The sequence below is a fragment of the Neofelis nebulosa genome, chromosome 10 (genome assembly GCF_028018385.1).
Source record: "Neofelis nebulosa isolate mNeoNeb1 chromosome 10, mNeoNeb1.pri, whole genome shotgun sequence".
Taxonomy (NCBI): domain Eukaryota; kingdom Metazoa; phylum Chordata; class Mammalia; order Carnivora; family Felidae; genus Neofelis; species Neofelis nebulosa.
Genome location: NC_080791.1, coordinates 7,286,439 through 7,306,775, shown reverse-complemented (window position 1 = coordinate 7,306,775; position 20,337 = coordinate 7,286,439). Strand labels below are relative to the sequence as shown.

Sequence of the window (20,337 nt, the reverse complement as noted above, 5' to 3'; positions counted from 1 at the left end):
GACCCCTGCAGATTAATTATACACCAACCATTTGGATAACCTAGAAGAAATGAATGAACTCCTAGAAACATCAACCTAACAACACTGAGTCATGAAAAAATAGCAAGTTTGAATAGACCAGTAGGGAATAAGGAGATTGAATCGGTAATCAAAATTCTGCCAACAAAGTAAAGTCCAGAACCAGAAGGTTTCCCTAGTGAATTTTACCAAACATTTAAAAAGGAATTAACTCCAATCCTTCTCAAACTCTTCTAAAACACTAAAGAGAATATTCCAAACACGTTTCACAAGGACTGCACTAACCTAATGCAAACGCCAGATAAAAATAGTAACAAGAAAAGAAAACTGCAGGTCAATATTCCTGATGAATGCAGATGCAAAAATTATTAGCAAGATATTAGCAAACTTAATTCAACAGCATAGTAAAAGGATCCCACACGATGATTCAGCTGGGATTCATCCCTGGGATGCAAGTATGGTTCAACATACCCAAATCAATAAATGTGATATACCAAATTAATAAAATGAAAAATAAAAATCATATAATCATCTCAATAGATGCAGGAAAAGTATTTGACAAAATTCAGCAACCTTTTCTTGACAAAAGCTCAACAGACTGGGGAGAGAACAAATATGCCTCAACATAATAAAAACCATATATGACAAGTCACAGGTAACATTATACTCAGTAAAGGTTGAAAACTTTTTCTCTAAGGTCAGGAACAATTCAAGGATGCCCATTCTCATTGTTTCTATTCAACATAGTACTAGAAGTCCTAATGAAAGCATCACACAAGGGGAAAAAAAGGCATTCAAATCAGAAAGGAATTAAGATGGTAATTGTTCGTAGATATGATCTTATATATAGAAAATCTTAAAGACTTCACGAAAGACTGTTAGAACTAATAAATAAATTAGGTAAAGTCGCAAGATACAAAAATCAACATACAAAATTCAGTAACATTTCTTTACATTAAAAGCAAGTTATCTGAAAAAGAAATTTAAAAAAATTACCCCCTACAAACATAACAACATTAAAATCATACTTGGGAATAACTTTAATCAAGGAAGTGAATTATCAATACACTCTAAACTGTAAGATTTTGATGAAAGAAATGTGAAAAAGACAAATAAATGGAAAGATATCCCATATTCATGGATCAGAAGAATTAATACATTAAAATGCCCATACTACCCCAAACTATCTATAGATTCAATGAAATCTCTATAAAAATTCCAATGGCATTTTTCACAGAACTAGAAAAAATAATCCTAAATTCATAAAATCACTAAAGATTCCAACAAGCCAAGGCAATTCTAAGAAAGAACAAATCCAGAGGTATCACAATCCTGATTTCAAACTATACTACAAAGCTAAAGTAATCAAACCAGTAGTATGGTACTGACACAGAAACAGTCACTCAGACCAACACAACAGAGAACAAATAAACCCTTGCACATATGGTCAATTCATACTTGACAAGGGAGCAGAAAATACTCAATGGAGAAAGGATGGTCTCTTTCATAAAAGGTGGTATGAAAACTGGATAACCACAAAATGAATTAAAGACTTAAAAAGATGACTCCAAACCATAAAACTCCAGGAAGAAAACACAGGGCTAAATCGCTGTAACACTGGTCTAGGCAACAGTTTTCTGGATATGATGCCAGAAACACAATAAACAAAAGCAAAAGTCAGTAGGACTACATCACAGTAGAAAGCTTCTGCGCAGCAAAACAAAAATGAAAAGGCAACCTACAAAATGGAGAAAATATTACAGGCCATATTTATGATAAAAGTTTAATATCCAAAAAACATAAGGAAGTCCTATAACTCAGTAGCAAAAAAAAAAAAAAAAAAAATCCCTTCAAAGAGTCTGATTAAAAAACAGGCAGAGGAACTGAATAGACACATACACATGACCAACGAGTACAAGAACAGGTGCTCAATTATCACTAATTAAGAGGGAAATGCAAATCAAAGCCACAATGAGATATGACCTCATACCTGGTAAAATGGCTGTCATCAAAAAGACAAGAGGTAACAAGGTGTTGGTGAGAGCGTGGAAAGGGAATCTTTGTGCGCTGTTGGTGGGAATGCAATCAGTACAGCCTCTATGGAAACCAGCATGGAGGTTCCTAAAAACAGAACTACCAAATGATCCACAAATCCCTGTTCTGGGTATATTACCCAAAGGAAATGAAAACAGGATCTTCAAGAGTTCTCTACATCCTCGTGTTCATTTCAACACTATTCACAACTGGCAGGAAATGGACACAACCTAAGTGTCATGGATAGATGATATAGCATATTATATATACACAATGGGATATTATTCAACCATGAGAAAAAAGGATATCCTGCCATCTGCAATAAAATGGATGGACCTTGAGGGCATCACGTTAAGTGAAATAAAAATAAGACAGAGAAAGATGAAATCTGTATGATACCACTTCTATGTGGAATCTAAAAAAAGGTGAACACAGAAACCAGACACTAGAATGGTAGTTACCAGAGGCCGAGGGGTAGGGGAAATGGGGAGATGCTGGTCAAAGGTACAAAGTTCCAGTTTTAAGGTAAGTTCTGGGGATCTAATGTACAACGTGGTGATTATAGTTAGCAATATTTTATCAGATACTTGAAAGTTGCTAAGATAGTAAATGGTTAATGTTATCATCTCTCTCTCTCTCTCTCTCTCTCACACACACACACACACACACGCACGCACACACAAACACACACCTATGTAATGCTATAGAGGGTTTGCTAATAATACCAGGGTGAAAATCATTTCACAACATATATCAAATAACATGCTGTATACCTTACACTTACATAACGTTCTATGTCAACTATATCTCAATAAAGCTGGGGGAAATTGCATGGCACTAGAAACCTCTATTTTATTTACATCCTGATAAATCAAGTGGAAGGGTTCTGACCTTGTATAGTTAATGTTCCCCGGGGAGTTATTGAATCTAATTAAGACCTCGGATGTCCTTAGGATTGGTCGACAGCCTGATACTGCATGTAACAGTGAGTTGGTTCTAGTTTGTTGGTTCTTTAATTATTATCTGCAATTGCTGGATGGGGTTCCTGTGCCTCCCAATCAAGAGTTCTGTTAGCTGACCTGTGGTAGCACATCACTGATACAGTTTACCAATCACATGGTGGGACATTATGAAAATAGGTCTGCTGGAAGGAAGAACCACAATACAGGTGAGAGACAGCAGTAACACCTGTGAATCTTCTTCTCGGAGTAAGTTCACTCCACTGGACTGAAGGAGGTAAGGAAGCTCACAGTATGAACTGACAACTAGGAGGTGGCCTACAAAACAGGGCCCAGAGTCTGGGCCTGAGCTCTGCATTTTATTTTTATTTCAGTATTTCTATGGGACGTAAAGTGTCAAACTATCTCCACATACTTCAAATCTATGAACTCAGTGTCAAAAAGGGCCATCTTACTGCTCAACATTGTAACAGTACAATATATTGGCTGATATAACACAGCTTAAAAAGCAAATGTATGGCTCAGGGCACTAAAAGCCCCACTATAGTTCTCAACACAAAACCACCAAAGCAAAATAATTCAGAACTATTTATCTTTCAATAATCCAATTAATAGAGAGGCTTAATTAGTAATGTCTGATGTGTCATTTAAAGAACTAATCATACAACAAAACACAAAGAAAAATATCATGTCGTAATATGTAATCTGAACCAACAATAACAGGGAAATGTTACTTCAATGGCTTTGAAATTTAAGTGAAAATGATTACATGGAAGCACATCACAACACCCAATGTAAACATGCGAACCAATTTATTCACTGATAGTAAGAAAAAAGGATTTAACACAGAAATGTGAACTCAACTTTAACATGTTAATAAATATATTACTGAGTTTTAAATGGAATATAACTTTCTTATTTTCTAAGTTTTCTAAACCCAAAACTCAATTCTCCCAGAAAGTGAACAGATTTTACAGTAGGTTTGATTTCCTGGTTTCCACATTTTAATTTTTTCAGGTACTTGTAGCTGCCTAGTCACCCAGAATGAGTATAGCCTGTATTAAGTACATTCATGAGAAACAAAAGAGGGAGGAACACCTGGAGTTAACCTGATAAGGTCAACCTTCCTCCTGGCCCCTCTTCCTGGACTCTTCAAATGTGGCCCTTGTTTAGATCAGAGAGCCCTCTTGTATGTCCCACCTGTGGCCTTCTTGTCAATGGGGTACCTCCCTCCTGTTCATCCCTCCCTTGCTTCAAGAACCATCTTCAACATCTAGGGGCTCCCGGATGGCTCAGTTGATTGAGTGCCGACTTTGATTCAGGTCATGATCTCACAGTTTGGGGGTTCGAACCGCACATTGGGCTCTGTACTGACAGCTCAGAATCTGGAGCCTGCTTCGGAGTCTGTGTCTCCCTCTCTCTCTGTCCCACCCCTGCTTGTGCTCTCTCTCTCTCAAAAATAAAACAAACATAAAAAACAAAACAAAACAAAAAAAACATCTTCAATTTCTCATCTTCCATGAAAGGTACCCAAACTCCCTTATTAAAAATGATCTCTTTCCTCTGAATGCCTACAACTCTAATTGTTGATTAGTAATTTTGCACTTAGCATTACTACTTTCTAACACTAAAATGATTTTTTTTTTCACCTGTATGCATCATAGCTCCTAATTAGAATGTAAAAACTCCTGGGTGGGAATACAGATTACTACTAAGCTTTCTGGAGGGCAATCTGGTGGCACCTTTCAAAAGTCTTTCAAGTATGCCTACCCAGCGGTTTCTCTTCTGAGAATTTATCCCAAAGAAATAATTAAGAATGTGTATAAAGATTTAGTTACAGAACACTGAAGGCAAAACTATTTGTAATCTCAGAAAGTTGAAAACCCAAACATCCAATCATAAGGGACTCATTTGTGAAATAAGTTATAAAATTAAAAATGAAAACACTATGCAGCAATTAAAAACAGTGTTGCAGGAATTTCTTTATTGACACTGAAAACAGTTACAAAACCAATACAGAACAAGAGCTCTTTAACAAAGAACTCTTTGTTAAAGCATCTTTAACAAAGGCTTGTATGTATGTTTGCAGAGAAAAAGAGCCGGAAGATTTTTTTAGATTGTTTTTTTTGCTGGTATATGTATCTTCTCATTTTTCTGTAACAAGCTTGTATTACTCTGTGCAATGAAAAAGAAGTTATATTTGAAGGGAAAAGTAGTTCTGGGCAAAGAATAATTACAATTATTCTCTGTAATTCCACAAAGCTCAGAAGCATGAGGGGAGGTGTGCCACATACGTTTCAACGTGGGCCCCTGGATCCACCGAGGTATGGGGAAAGGGGAGATTTCTCTTGTCAGGACAGATGGGGGACGAGTCACTTTCAGCATTTCAAAACACCCACAACTACATGCCCGAGACCAAGTTCTAGCTCCAATTTTAATAACTGAGCTTTGCAAACACTTGACTGAACTGGAAATTGTCTTTGTCAAAAAAACAAATGTGAAACATTAACTTTTTATTAACATTCTTAAAAGACAAAAATCTTTCACAACATAGGAGCCATTAACATTGAAAGCAAAAGTTCTCTGTGATGATGAAAATGTTGCAAGCCACTGTTCTAGACTCAACAACTGTGGTCCATGGAGCACGGACCATAGACAGAAATTTCTGAGTTTGGTTAGTTCTACTTTTTAGTTTTACCTGTTAGGCTTGTAAGAAAGCCATTCAATAATGATTTCCATGCTCACTATTCCCCAAGGAGAAAATAAAAAGTTAAAAAATAGTCTTCTTATATTTGCTAATGACATATTGGATAAAGGGTTAGTATCCAAAATCTATGAAGAACTTACTAAAGTCAACACCCCCACCCCCAAAATAATCCAGTATAGAAATGGGCAGAAGACATGAATAGACACTTTTCCAAACAAGACACCCAGATGGCTAACAGACACATGGAAAGATGTTCAACATCTCTCATCATCAGGGAAATACAAATCAAAACCATGAGGAGATACCACCTCACACCTGTCAGAGTGGCTAAAATTAACAGTTCAGGAAACAACAGATGTTAGCGAGGATGGGGAGAAAGGGGAACCCTCTTGCACTATTGGTGGGAAGGCGAACTGGTGCAGCCACTCTGGAAAACAGTGTGGAGGTTCCTCAAAAAAATAAAAACAGAACTACCCTACGACCCAGCAACTGCACTGCTAGCTATTTATCCAAAGGATACAAAAATGCTGATTTGAAGGGGCACATGCATGCTAGGTTTAGAGCAGCACTATTGACAGTAGTCAAAGTATGGAAAGCGCCCAAATGTCCATCAACTGATGAATGGATAAAGATGTGGTGTATACACACACGCACGCACACACACAATATGGAATATTCATGAAAATGAAATCTTGCCATTTGCAACAACGTGGATGGAACTAGAGTGTATTATGCTAAGCGAAATAAGTCAGAGAAAGACAAATACATGATTTCACTCGTGGAGTTTGAAAAACTTAACAGATGAAAATAGGAGAAGGGAAGGAAAAATGAGATAAAAACAGAGAGGGAGGCAAACCCATCGAAGGTACAACACAAAGAATGAATCCTAATGTAAACTATAAACTTTGGATGACAATGATGTGTCAGCACAAGTTCGTGGATGGTCACAAACACTAATAAAAGGTAATAGAAAAGGCTGCGGGGGGAGGGGGGACATATGGAAACTCCTTTTCATTAAATTTTTACTGTAAAAAGTAAAATTGCTACAAAAATAAAGCCTATTCATAAAAAGATTTGCATAGTGCAAAAGAGTTGCTACACCATCAACGTAAGTTCAAGTATTAGTTTTCTCCTCTCTTCCCCAAAGAACAACACGCTGCTGTAATGCATAACCTGAAGTGACTGGCCAGTGTTCAGTCGGAATACTCGGACCATCTCACATCCACTCTCCTGTTCTCATAGACGTCATGCTGCCATATACCTTTCCAGGGAGCTGCGATGCTCTGGGCTACAATAGCAGCTGTTTCTTATCTTCATCACTCGCCTGAAACCAACTAGCATCTCGGTCACGACACACACGTGGTTGGAAGACACGGGATGAGAAGGAGCCCAGGAATCTCCTCTGGCAGGAGTACGTGTAAGCGTAGAGCCACGACTGGGCTATTAGAGAAAATATTTAAATTCTGTTAACTGTCCCAGCAATTAAGGGTTAGAATGCCGGAATGAATATTCCTTCTTTACTTAAAGGTTTTCAATAATTTTTCAGGTTTCCCCTCACACAGGTTTTTCCTAACCATCTCATACAAAGTCAGCGCTTCCAGATCCTCTGTCCTTATCCTCACTCATGGCTTTCAGGGTCCTGAGCAACCATTCTTTTCCTCTTTTTGTGTACTTCTTTAAGTCTGTCACCCCGCCCCCAACCTCCCCCAGAGGCGAAGCTCTGTGAAGACTGGGATCCAGTCTCTCCTCTTTACAGCTCTACACCAGGCACAGAGTCAGGGCACTTCCCACACTCCCATTCGGCAATATGGACTCTCTATCCATATGATCAACAGAATACATGACACTGACATTTTCGTCACCGTATCATTTATTACGTCAGTCAAGTCTATGGGATATTTTTGCAGACTGTTTTTTTTACATTAAATATAATTTATTGTCAAATTGGTTTCTATACAACACCCAATGCTCATCCCTACAGGTGCCTTCCTCAATGCCCATCATCCACTTTCTCCTCTCCCTCACCCCCCATCAACCCTCAGTTTGTTTTCAGTTTTTAAGAGTCTCTTACGGTTTGCCGCCCTCCTTCTCTGTAACTTTTTTTTCCCCTTCCCCTCCCCCATGGTCTTCTGTTAAGTTTCTCAGGATCCACATATGAGTGAAAACATATGGTATCTGTCTTTTTCTGCCTGACTTACTTCACTTAGCATAATACCCTCCATTTCCATCCATGTTGCTCTTGCAGACTGTTTTAAACAAAGGTCTGCCACATCATAATGAATGATTTTCATGAGGAAGAAAATGGAAAGCAGGTATCCCAGAGGACATTAAATTTTATTCTTGTAAAAACATACGCATTTAAAAATTCCTATCACAGTTCTGCTTTTAATAATTAAAAGGATTATCATATATTAATGGCCCTATGATGTATCATACTCTTTCTTTTTACCTTCAATAGATTTTCACAATAACCATGCAAGGTAAGAATTATATTCATTTGACCCGTGAAGAAAACTGAGGGTCACAGAGATTAAGTACCTTGTCCATCGTTCAAAATTTTAAAAAGGCCGTAAGATCCAAACTCAGATCGGATTCCAAAAACCAGTTTTCCCACAGGGCCAATTAGCCTGCTGTTCTCATATAAACTTAATTTCACAAAACTACTTCTTCCATGTTGCAAAGTTCATGATAATATGGCACAAAGATCAAGGTTCCCAAATTAAACGCAGTGGTGTATGTGAATAAGGCATTCAGTCTCTTGATCCACAGAAGTTCGGGTAATTCTTATTTTACACCTGCTAGAGCAACTATTTTTGAGATACAGATGCCTCTGAGACCATCCTTCCAGGAGCAGACCCAGTTTAAATTCCTACGGATTAAAACAGAAAGGCAAAAGGAGAGAGACTAATTCACTGATATACTACTTTTTCATGTAAAGGAAAGTACTAGGTCTTACACCACTTGATTTTTTTTTGTTTGTTTGTTTGTTTGTTTAACTCTCTCTCTGCCCCTTACGACGCTTTAGCCAGACTTACACAAGTGGAAAGGGACAGGACAAGTAATACATTACCAAAAAAAGAAAAATAAATTTAAAAAAAGACAGAACATAATCAGTAGTATTTGCCGCGAACAAGAAGACCGCTCGTTGTTAAACAGCATACTTTAAATAAATGATGTGTGAATTACCTCCAATAAAAAGAGATCAGAATGTCCTCTGTAACCTGGAAACCATGCTCCCTGGGCTGCAAGAATGCTGCAGTCGGAACCACTACTCCAAGCCTCAAGAATGTTCCAAGCGCTGTCTGTTATGGCTGTGGCCAAGGCACCAGAGAAGAAAAAGATCTACTGGGAAATCCTGTCAACTTCTTCTCTGGAGTATGCAGGCTTTGCAGAAACACAGTGTAGTAGAGTGAGCACTAAACTTCCAAAGACACTGGGGCAAGCAGTTCCAATTATTAAGTGATAAAATGGCAGCCAGAATCACTGGGGCTTCTGTAAGCCTGACACTAGAAAAGAGCCTGCAGCCGGAAAGCACCATGATGGCTTGCTCATGGCAGAGTGCTTAACTTCTGTAGCAGCTGCATTTATTCATGTACAATTAGGGGTCTGTTACATCATAAAACAGAGGATCACCATCACCGCACAAGCCTATTCAGACATCTAACAAAAACCAGGACGAGGTGTAGACTGAAGAAAGCACATTCCCTTTGCTATAGTGTCTGTGCATGCTTTTCAAATTCTTGCTTTACTCTTTTTCTGGAATGCAAAGGAAAGAAATCAGGTGAAACTGCTAACTAATATAACTATGAGGAAGCTGAGGACTGAGATGGGGAGCAGTGAATGTTCACTTCCACAGAAACCCTGGAGTTTCTTTTTACAACATGCTGCTGAATTATGGTGGAAAGCCAAGAGTCAGCACCTGAGTGTCCACTTTGTGTCCCTTTTGTATAAAGCTCTCCTTCTGCATTCACATCAATTAATGTAACCTGGACTCTGCCCTAAAGTATGTTAAGCTAATAATAAATAAGCTTGGGACCATCAAAAAAATCTCAGAAATCTTTGTACCTCTCCCTAAGTATAGGCACTCTGGCATTCAAACATATTGTCCCGGAGACTTTCCCCCTTATCATAAATTTTAATTTACAGGGCCATGGCAACAGTCCTAATGAAGATTAATTACGGCAGTACATTCCAAAAAATCTGTCCAGCTTCCTTGTGATAGTGAAGTCTGCCGCATATAGAAATGGAACTAAAATGCATCATGTCCTTAATGTTTCTTTCCTAGCTGCTCAGCACTAAAAACAGATTTGTAGGAAAGGAAAATTGTCCAAGAAAAGACTGATTGGCTCGGCATTCAGCATTCACTGAACAAACACAAGTAAAAGAGCAAAGGATGTCCTCTTAGATCAAAATTCTAATAACAAGAAAACGCTGGGGGTGGTGAAAAGGAAAGAGAAGGCAGAGACTGCAATCACACTAACAATCCATTTGCATGTTTCCTTCTGAAAAACGCACACATGTCATTTGGGATTGGCAAAAAGTTCTGGCCCCTCATCTCTGTTTTTCTGGTTCATAAATCCACTGAGAATTCAACGAAAATAAATGGCCCCCTTTTCCAAATAAGTGCACAAGAGTGTCTACGTGGCATGCATCCACACCATAATTTTGCATATAATTTCAAGACGTTCAAGAATCCTCTAAAGCTCATCTATAGAGTCCAGATTAAGAATCCCTGTTCTGCAGTAATTTAGAAGACATAACGTACATAATTATTTCTCTTCTCTCAGATTAAAAAAAAAAATTAAACACCCATATCGGTTGGGTTTATATTATGTATTCCTCTCACTGCCAATGTGTATGTAGAACATTTTGTGCTTCCCAGAAGCACAGTCAGCTTTTCTCCTCAAACTACTTTTCACTCCTTAGTTTTCAATATTGAAGATCAACCCCTACCCAAACATGTCCCCACTGTTCCAGGTATTTGGAAAAGATTTACAGTTTAGTCTTACTCTTCACTAGTCTTTCAAATGATTTCAAGAGAGAGAAAATCCAATCTTCAACAAAGCTGTCCATTGAAGAACTACTTACAGGAGCGAAGGGTTCAATATGGTGGCAAAGGAAGATTCCACACTCACCTCTTCCCATTGTCACAACGAATTTTCAAGTACATATGAAATAATATCCTCTAAAAAAGACCTGATAACCAGATGAACAGAGAGCCTCCACAACAAAGGATAAAAGAGTAGCAATGAAACAAGTAGAGAAAGAGACACAGTCTTGCCACAACAATACAAAACAAAACAGTAACTAAGCCCAGGTGTGGTGATACATGATCAGGAAGAATCTCAAAGATACAAAATTTTTCCCAAAGAAGTGAGGGGTCGGGTTGCCACATCAGGCACCTAACCCCTAGATCCTGCAAAGGAGAGGTGAGCCCCCCAAAATGCCATTAAAAACCAATGGGCATTACATGTAGGAAATCTGCAGGGAACAGAGAACCTGCTCATAAAGGGCTTGATGACGGACTCCCTCACCCCGGGACCCAGCTCAAAGCCACCCGTTTGAAAAGTGCCTGGGCCATATGTGACGACCACCAACTTAGTCATCTTGAAGAGTCTGCTAGAGAGGCAGGAACTTGGTTTGGACGCTCCAGGGATACAGACATGGGTAGGAGTCACTTTTGAAGTCTTATTCTAACTTGTTGGTGGGCACCATTTAGAAACTCTTCCTCCAGCCTGTTGGCACTGGAGGGTGCCCACTGCTGAGTGCCCTGCCCACCTCCATACCACAGCCAGGCCAGGTCTTACCTGCCCACCCCAGCGCCACAGCAGCACAATGCAGCTGGGCGGGGCAACATCCCCACATACTCCTGTGCCACAGTTGTGGCCCCACCACTGCAGGCAGGCACATGCAACTCATACGGGGAAACATGCCCCACCCCAGGTTCCTGGTGCAAGTGGCCAGGAGGGATATTGTTTCTGAGCCCCATGGGACATCTTCTATACAAGGGCACTCCCTCCAGGCTGGGAGAGGTAGGTAATTTAGCTACCTTCTAACACAAAGAAACACACACAGAGTCAGGAAAATGAGGAGACAGAGGAATAGAGGAATATGCTCCAAATGAAAGAACAAGAAAAAGCCTCAGTAAAAGACCTTCATAAAACAGAGATAACTGATCTACCTGATAAGAAGTTCAAAGTAATGTTCACAAAGATGCTCACTGAAGTCAGGAGAAGAATGGATGAATGCAGTGAGAACATCAAAGGAGACAGAAAATATAACAAAGTATCAGGCAGAAGTTACAGAGCTGAAGAATAATACCAAACTGAAATGCACGCTAGAGGGGTTCAACAGCAGACTGGATAAAGCAGAAGGACAGATCAGCAAGCTGAAATAGCAAACAATGGAATTCACCTAAATAGTGTAGCAAAAAGAAATTTTTATAAGAGAAGATATCTTAAAGGACCTTTGTGACAATATCAAGTGGAATAACATTTGCATTATAGGGGATCCAGGAGGAGAAAAGAGAGAAAGGGCCAGAAAACTATCTGAAAAAATAATGGCTGAACACCTCCCTAATCTGAGGAAGGGAACAAAAATTCAGATCAAGGAAGCTGAGAGAGTTCCATAAGAGATGAATCCAAAGAGATCTACATCAAGACACATTATAGTTAAAATGGTAAAAGTAAGAGACTCTCACAAAGTGGCCAAGTAGCTCAGGGTTAGTGGCCTTGTGGACAGGGATGCAGACCTTGATAGGCAAGACCAGTGCCCTTGAGAATGAGCCCAGTGACACCACTGAGAATGTCAAGGCCCAAATCAAAGACAAGGAGGGTATCCTGCCTGACCAACAGCATCTGACTTTTGATTAGCAAATAGCTGGAGAATAACCACATTTGCTCAGACTACAATATCCAGAAAGAATCTACTCTGAGCTTGGTGCTTCATCTGAGGGGTGGCATCATTAATCCTTCCCTTTTCCAGCTAACCCAGAAAAGCAACTGCAACAAGAGGATCTGTTTTCAATGCTATGCTTACCTGCACCCCTGTGCTGTGAATTGTCGCAAGAAGTGTGGACACACCAACAAACTGCACCCCCAAAAGAAGGTAAAACAAGGCCTCTCCACTGGCTCTTCCTTTGCCCACAGGGTAGTCTCCTGCCTGAGGCCCAAGGCCCTGGAGTCTTAATAAAGTTGCCCTTTCACTCTTTCATTGACTGGGGGTAGGGGTGGGAGAGTGTTAAAGATAGAGGAAATCTCAAAAGCATCAAGAATAAACACTTGTTAAGTACAAGGGAAACCCCATAAGGCTTTCAGAAGAAATTCTGCTGGGGTAAGGAAGTGGCATGACATATTCAAAGTGCTTCTGAAAGGAAAAAATTTCCAACTAAGAAATTCTCTACTCAACACAGCATTCAGAATTAAAGGGGAGATTAAGAGTTTTCTAGATAAACAAAAACTAAAAGTTCACCACCACTAAAATGGACCTACAAGATATGTTAAAGGAATTTCTAGGCTGAAAAGGACACTAATTAATAATAAGAAAATATATGAAAGTAAAAATTTCACAGGAAAAGGCGAATATATAGAAAAGACAGTGGATAGGAGTGCCTGGTGGCTCAGTCGGTTGAGCATCCGACTTCAGCTCAGGTCATGATTTGACACTCTGTGAGTTCGAGCTCCGCGTCGGGCTCTGTGCTGACAGCTCAGAGCCTGGAGCCCGGTTCAGATTCAGTGTCTCCCCCTCTCTCTGCCCCTCCCCGGCTCATGCTCTGTCTCTCTCTGTCTCAAAAATAAATAGAAACATTAAAAAAAATTAAAAAAGAAAAAAAGAAAGACAAGACCGTGGATCAATCATTTATAAAGCAAATAGGAAGGTTAAAAGATAACAGTGGTAAAACTAACAAAAACTACAATAATTAGTTAAGGACGCATAAAATAAAAAGATGTGAAGTGTGGTATCAAAATATAAAATGCAGGGGTGCCTGGGTGGCTCAGTTGGTTGTGCGACCAACTCTAGATTTTGGCTCAGGTCATGGTCTCACGGTTCGTGAGTTCAAGCCCCACACTGGGCTCTGTGCTGGCAGTGTGGAGCCTGCTTGGGATTCTCTCTCAGCCCCTCCCCAGCTTGCTCTCTCTCTCTCTCTGTCTCAAAGTAAATAAACAAGATTTAAAAAATTATATATATTATATAATATATACACACACACAATGCACACAGGGAGATTAAAAACATATACTTTTTGGGGTACCTGAGTGACTCGGTTAAGTGTCCGACTCTAGGTCATGATCTTGCAGATCAAGCCCCACCTCAGGCTCTGCACTGGGAATGGAGCCTGCTTAAGATTCTCTTTCACTCTTCCTCTACCCCTCTCCTGCTTTTGCTCGCTCTTTCTCCCTCTCCAAATATAAACTTTTTTTGAATGTGTTCAAATTTAGGTTCCCATCAACTCAAAAATCAACCATTCTATACAAAGGGTATTATATGTGAACTTCATGGAAGCAAAAATTTATAGTAAATACACACCAAAAAATGAGAAAAAATCTAAACACTACAGAAAGCCTTCAAACCACAAGAAAAGAGAGAAAAATAAAGGAATAGAGGAACTAGAGAACAGAAAACAAAGAGAAAGGAATCCAAACCTAACACTAAAAAAATTCATCAACAACAAGGGAAGAGAGTAAGAAAAGAATGAACAAAGAAGAACTACAAAAATAACCTGAAAACAATAAACAAAATGGCAGTAAGTATATATCTATCAATAATTAATTACTTTAAATGTAAAAAAGACTAGATATTCCAATCAAAAGACAGAGTGGCTGAATGGATTAAAAACAAAATCAAAAACAAGACTCACCTACATGCTACCTAAAAATTAACTAAGGAAGTAAAGACCACACAGACTGAAAGTGAAGGGATGGAGAAAGATATTCCAGGCAAATGGAAACGAAAGCTGGTGTAGTTAAACTCCTATCAGAAAAATAGACTTAGGGGCACCTGGGTGGCTCAGTTGGTTAAGCGTCCAACTTCAGCTCAGGTCTCACAGTTTGTGAGTTCAAACCCCACGTTGGGCTCTGTGCTGACAACTCAGAACCTGGAGCCTGTTTCAGATTCTGTGTCTCCCTCTCTCTTTGCCTCTCCCCTGCTCATGCTCTGTCTCTCTCTCAAAAATAAATAAACATTAAAAAAATTAAAAAAAAAAAAAAAGAAAAAAGAGAAACAAATTTAAAACAAGTAATGTAATAAAAGACAAAGACCCACATAATGATAAAGGGGTCAATCTATCAAGAATATATAACATTTATAAATATATATGCATCCAACATATGAGCACCAATATATATAAAACAAGTATTAACAGACCTAATGGAAGAAAATGATAGCAATACAATAATAGGAACAGAGGACTATGACACCTCACTTCTATCAATGGTTAGATCATCCAGACAGGAAATCAATACAGAAACACTAAGCTTAAATGATACATGAAACTAGATGAGCTTAGTAAATATATATAGAACATTCCATCCAAAAGCAACAGAATACACAATCTTCTCAAGTACATATGGAACAGTCTTTAGGAGCACTCAGATGTTAGACCACAAACAAGTCTCAATAAATTCAAAAATTTAAATCATCAAGCATCTTTTCCAATCACAATGGTATAAAGAAGAAAATGAGCAAAACCACAAAAACATAGAGAGGTTAAACAACATGCTAGTAAACAACCAATGAGTCACTGAAAAAAAAAAAATCAGAGGAGAAATAAAAAATTACCCAAAGACAAATGTAAACAGAAATATGATATACCAAAATCTATGGGATACAGCAAAAGTAGTACTGACAGGGAAGTTCACAGCTATACAGGCCTACCTCAAGAAATGGAAAAAATCTCAAATAAACAATCTAACGTCACACCTAAAGCAACTAGAAAAAGAACAACAAATAAAGTTTATAGTTAGTAGAAAGAAGGAAATAATAAAGATAAGAGCAGAAATAAATGAAATAGAGACTAAAACAACAGAAAAGATCAATGAAACTAAGAGCTGGTTCTTTGAAAAGATCAACAAATTGATAAACCTTTAGCCAGCCTCATCAAGAAAAAAAGAGAGGGGCTCAAAACACAAAATCAGAAATGAAAGAGTAGTTAACAACTGATACCAGAGAAATACAAAGGACCCCAAGAAACTAATTACATGCCAACAAAGTAGACAATCTAGATGTAATGGATAAATTCCTAGAAACACACAATCTTCAAGGAATGACTCACAAAGATACTGAAAACCTGAACTGACCAATTTCTAGCAAGGAAACTGAATCATTAAACAAAACCTCCCAACAGACAAAGGCTCAGGACCAGATGGCTTCATTGGTGAGTTTTACCAAACATTTAAAGATTTAATGCCCACCCTTCTCAAATTCTTCCAAAAAACTGAAGAGGAGAGAATGTTCCAGAACTCATTTTATAAGGCCACCATTACCCTGATTCAAAAACCAAAGGCACCACACAAAAAAGAAACTCACAGGCCAATATTCTTGATGAACATAGATGCAAAAATCCCCAACAAAATTTAGCAAGCCAAATTCAGCAATACATTGAAAGGATCACACACCATGCATGATCAAGTGAGATTTATTCTAGGGATACAAGAATGATTCAACATCTGCAACTCTATCAACAAGATACAACACTTTAATGAAATGAAAAATAAAAAATCATATGATCATTGCAATCAATGCATAAAAAGCATTTGACAAAATTCAACATCCATTTATGATAAAAACTCTCATTCCAAGTGGGTATAAAGAGAATGTACCTCAACACAATAAAGGGCATATTGACAAACCCAAAGCTAGTATCATTCTAAATGGCAAAAAACCAAAAGCTATTCCTTTAAGATCAAGAACAAGACAACAATGCCCACTCTCACCACTTTTATTCAATATAGCACTTTTAGTGATATAGGCAAGAGAAATTAGGCAAGAAAAAGAAATAAAAGTCAGAAGTAGTAAGAACCAAAAAGGAAAAAGGAAAACTGTCACTCTTTGCAGATGATATACTATAGAAAATCCTAAAGGATTTTCATCAAGAAGCTGTTAGAACTAATAAATACATTCAGCAAAGTTGTAGAACACAAAATCACTATATAGAAATGTGTGGCATTTCTACACACTAATGATGGACTGCTAGAAAGAGAAATTAAGAAAGCAATTTCGTCTACAATTCCATCAAAGAGAATAAGATATGTACCTAGAAAAAATTTTTAACCAAGAGGTGAAAGACCTGAATACTAGAAACTATAAGATACCAATGAAAGAATTTGAAGAACACAAATAGATGGAAAGATATTCCATGCTCATGGATGGAAGAATTAGTATTGTTAAAATGTCCATATAACCAAAGCAATCTATAGATTCAGTGCAATCCCTATCAAAATTCTGATGGCATTTTTCACAGAAATAGAACAAATAATCTTAAAATTTGTATGGAACCATAAAGGATCCCAAAGAGACAAAGCAATCTTGAGAAAGAAGAACAAACCTGGAGGTATCATGCTCCCTAATTTCAATTACACTAAAAGTAACAGTAATAGTATTACACTAAAAGTAATAGTAATCAAAACAATACCATGCTAACACAAAAATAGACACATGGGCCAATGGAATGGAACTAACACCCCCAAAGTAAACCCACATATATACAATTAGTTTGGGACAAAGGAATCAAGAACATACAATGAAGAAAGGACAGTCTCTCCAATAAATGGTGCTGGAAAAACTTGTCAGCCACAGCCACAAGCAAAAGAATAAAATTAGACTGCTATCTTACACTATACACAAAAATTAACTCAAAATGTATTACATATGTGAATAGAAGACTTGAAACCATAAAATGCCTACAGAAAACTTATGCAGTAAGCTCCTTGACATCAATCTCTATGATGTGCTTGTAGATCTGACTCCAAAGGCAATTGAAACAAAAGCAAACAAATGGTCTACATCAAACTAAAAAGCTTCTGCACAGCAAGGAAAACCATCAACAAAATGAAAAGGCAATCTACTGAATGGGAGAAGATAATCCCAGTAAGGGCTACCATCCAAAATAAAGAACGTTTACAACTTGACAATAAAAAAAAAATTTTAAATAGCAGATCTGAATAGATCTTTTGTTCAAAGAAGAGAGAGAGATGCCCAAGAGACACATGAAAGGATATGCAACAACAGTAATCACTGCAATCAAAACTACAATAAGATACCACCTCACCCCTGTAAAAACGGCTGTTATCAAAAGAACAAGAAATAGCAAGTATTGACGAAGATGTGGAGAAAAGGGAACCCCTGTACACAGATGGTGGGAATGTATATTGGTGCAGCCACTATGGAAAACAGTACAGAGATTCCTCAAAAATCCAAAAACAGATCTACCGTATGATGCAGCTTTTCCACTTTGGGTATTTATCCAAAGAAAACAAAAACACTAATTTGAAAAGGTATGTGCACTGCTATAGGTTCAGTGTAGCATTATTTACAATAAGATACAGAAAAAACCTAAATGACCATCAAGAGATAAACGGATAAAGAAGATACAGTATAAATACACAATGGATTACTATTAGCCAAAAATAAGAACAAAATCTTGCCATTTGTGACAACATGGATGGACCCCGAGTGTATGACGCTAAGTGAAATAAAAGTCAGAGAAAGACAAGTAGTATATGATTTCACTCATATGTGCAAACAAACAAACAAAAGAATACTAAAGCAAGCTCAAAAGATTCAGAGAACAGACTGATGGTTACCAGAGGGGAAGGGAGTTAGGGGATAGGGGAAATGTGTAAAGGGGGTCAATTGTATGTTGATAGATGGCGACTAGACTTTTGGTGGTAATTATTTTGTATCCCATATGAATGTTAAATAATAGTGTTGTACACCTGAAAGTAATATAATGTTACATGCCAATTTTACTTCAATTTAAAAAAATACTTATAATGGCAGAAACAGAAGTAAACAAAACCAAACAACACAAACGAAAAAACCTAAGCATGGGTATAATCTAGAATTCTAAAAGGGGAGTGGATAAAGAAATTACAGTGTATAAATAATGGAATGCTATACAGTCATTAGTTATGAACCATTCTACATGAAGTCATGTGAAATGAAGAAAAGGATCACCCTAAGAATATGTCCTTCTCAACAGTCTTCAGTGAAAACGAAGTTGCCATGTACCACACTCTGGGCAGCAGCCAAGAGAGCCCTCCTAGATGGTTCATTACCCTTGCTACATGGTTCTTGGCTTCTTGGCATCCAGGCCATTCATCCACCTTCTTAGAGATCTTAATACTCCTGAAACATGACAAAGTCCCAACTTTCAGTGAGTCACAGTTATTCAGTGGGTGGCTAAATGACAGAGAAACAGAAAGCATAGAGCAAAAACTGGGATTGTACGTAAGGTCAAGCTGGGAGCCTCCTAAACCTCCTTAGCCTAAACCTAAACCTCCTAAATTTCCAAATACATCTTCCCCATCCTAAGCCCCACCCCAGAAAATAACACCTTCCTTCCTCAATGGGTAGCACCCTTTCCCCTGTAAGTCCCAAGATAAAGGATACTGCTTTCCCCCACACCCAACCCAACAATCTGCCTTACAAGTTTCTCCATTCATGCTACACACCGCTCAGGATATTCTGTCGGGTTTTGTTTTTAGGGCAATGTCAAAAAGGAGAAAGATAAAATGAACACAACTTAAAGAAAGTAAAACTAAATTAAATTAACTTCTTGTCAACCACAATTCATGTTGAGTTCTAGTCAAAGCCCTATGAAATTCAATAGTTCATAGAACTTTGTACTTCACAAATAAGAAGAGATGATGGAGATTTTCCCTTGAAAGTTGCTAGGCGTATTACAATCAGGGATAAATCTCTTGAAGTTAAAAAGAGTAAAAGAAAAGAATGGCAGGCACACAATAAAGTCAATATATCATTAAGCTGAGATGACTTCTTTCCCCATCTGCCACCCACAACTGGATCCACCAACGAACAGGGATTCAAGTAAATGGAAACTGCAGTCAATAGTATTTTTCTTTTCATAATCACCTAGACCCTGAGGGGAAAAAAATTTTTTTTTTAAATAACCCTCCCCTAGATTCAACACCAACAATTCTTCTAAAATTCATATAAAATATGTAATGTGCCATACCCAGTCCCAACCAAAAACAGTTAAAAAGAAATGAAAATGGGGGCGCCTGGGTGGCGCAGTCGGTTAAGCGTCCGACTTCAGCCAGGTCACGATCTCGCGGTCCGTGAGTTCGAGCCCCGCGTCAGGCTCTGGGCTGATGGCTCGGAGCCTGGAGCCTGTTTCCAATTCTGTGTGTCTCCCTCTCTCTCTGCCCCTTCCCCGTTCATGCTCTGTCTCTCTCTGTCCCAAAAATAAATAAAAAAACGTTGAAAAAAAAAAAATTAAAAAAAAAAAAAAGAAATGAAAATGCTTTCCAGGCACTTTCCTTGCCCAGAAATTCATTTCTGAGTCATATACATTTCTACTGCAGGTGGAGAGCATTTCACATATTACAAAGCCGACTGTTAAGTCTTAACAGAAAAGTTGCAAAGCAAGATTTACTGAAG

The 20,337-nt window shown here is 38.2% G+C and overlaps 1 protein-coding gene and 1 pseudogene across 1 annotated transcript in view; one reads left to right on the top strand and one right to left on the bottom strand.

Annotated features, from left to right (window-relative positions):
- The window catches only part of DDX10 (DEAD-box helicase 10), a 278,111-nt gene that overhangs the window by 9,878 nt on the left and 247,896 nt on the right, over positions 1-20,337 (bottom strand). The window lies entirely within an intron of this gene.
- On the top strand, positions 9,005-12,922 carry LOC131488466 (ubiquitin-ribosomal protein eL40 fusion protein-like; annotated as a pseudogene).